Below are 1892 nucleotides of genomic sequence, written 5' to 3'. Positions count from 1 at the left end.
TTATTTATTTATTTATTTATTTATTTAAATTCTTATTATTGAGTGGTGTTCATGAATAAGGTAGGATGTAATAAACTCTTTGTTGTTTTTCATGTATTAGTTACCCCCTAATGTTAGGATTAACCAATGAAAGTTTGCCACACATGATGTTTATACTTTTCCATAATTATGTCCACTCCATGGCTCTTAATTGCATTTAATCAGCTTACACATATGGCATACATATAGAGGTCACTGCAATGAAGTACCTGCTTACATGCTGTTGCCCTTGTTGTGTTTTCAGTTCATTTTTCCCTGGAGTACTCAGCTCTGTAGTTTACCCTTGAGGGGGTGGCTTGGTGGGGGTCACTCACCTCTCGAAATGCTAGGTAGCTTCATCTGGGGAAACTGGGACATTGATTTAGTTCGACACGATTTTGGTCGTGTCGAAAGGGGGAATTGTTAGGTTATTTTTTAGTTAGATAGATATTCAGAGATTTGTTGTCTAGGACTGTTAGTGCAGACAGGGTGACTTCCTCAGGCTGTTAAATGCAAGGTTAGTTAAAGTCAGGGACGAATGTTATTATGACGGTAAAAGTAACCATAATATTTGTCTTAATGTGTAATGTTATGTCAAATTGTTTTAGATACACACCACGAAAACAACAGCCACACACATTATTTTCTTCATGTTTTGTCTACTGCTCTGCTCAGCTGCCAAGCTGGCATATCAGGTGACGTCACGGTTCGACAGCCCAGAAATGATTAATATTGTATAGCAATGCTTGGTTCGGGGTCTTTTCTGCTTCCGGGCTGCTTGGGCAGCCTGGGGGTTGGAAGATCTCTGGACTGGAGGTGTTAATTCGTGCCTGTGACTTTTTGAATAAACCAGCACGGTTATATTTTTATAGACTCGAGTGGTCTGAGTCGTCCCTCTGAGTTCCTGGTTTGAAAGAACCGGACGAGGCTTTATAATAGAATAGAGCCTTTAAACCCTTTACAAATCTCTCCCACACAAATGTCCTCCTTGATGGAGCGCAAACATGGCAGATTAATAAAGGCGGGTAGTCTACAAGGTACCAGAAATGTCTTCACAGCTGGGGTGCATCCTGCTGATTAGTTTTCCACCTTATTTATACCGCGGGCAGACGCTCCGCCTGGGCCGGATCATTGCGACGTGTAACGGACAATACTTACCCAAAGTAAGATAAATGCTATGTTTGACCCGCATTTTTAGACGTGTTTAAGATGCTACGCTGACAGTCTCTGTGCGTTTTGGCTTGACCTTATCATGCTAATTATGCGGTTAGCAATACTTAAATACGTGCTTTGTCTTCCACGCTGACAGTCATTTGAAGTTGTTTTTATTCACGTACATTGTACGTATATCAAGACGTACGCAAGATTGGATCGTTGTCACACACCCTCAAAAATGTCCGCTCATGCTAAAAGAAGAAAGGTAGATGCCGAATGCAGGGTTTTCAACAAAAATTGGACTGCTAAGTATTTATTTACTGAAGTCGTGGGTAAAGCTGTGTGTTTAGTTTGCGGGGAACAGATCGCCGTGTTTAAGGACTACAATGTGAGTCGGCATTACCAGACGAAACACGCAGAGAAATACAGAAACTTGACTGATGCTCAAAGGGCGCGAACATCGGAAGCTTTACTCGCTAAGCTGCAGAAGCAGCAAGGCCTTTTCACCAAGCTTCACACATCCAGGGATGCAGCAACCAAGACCAGCTTTGTGATATCCCACAAAATTGCTAAATACAGTAAGCCATTCTCGGAAGGGGGAGTTTGTTAAAGAGTGCTTGATGGACTCTGCAGCACTAATATGCCCTGAAAAAAAAGAAGCATTTGAGCAAGTCCCGCTGTCCAGGCGAACCGTGACGAGAAGGATCGAGGACATTGCG

This window comes from Monopterus albus, unplaced genomic scaffold (genome assembly GCF_001952655.1).
Source record: "Monopterus albus unplaced genomic scaffold, M_albus_1.0 scaffold323.1, whole genome shotgun sequence".
Classification (NCBI taxonomy): domain Eukaryota; kingdom Metazoa; phylum Chordata; class Actinopteri; order Synbranchiformes; family Synbranchidae; genus Monopterus; species Monopterus albus.
This window is presented reverse-complemented; position numbering follows the sequence as displayed.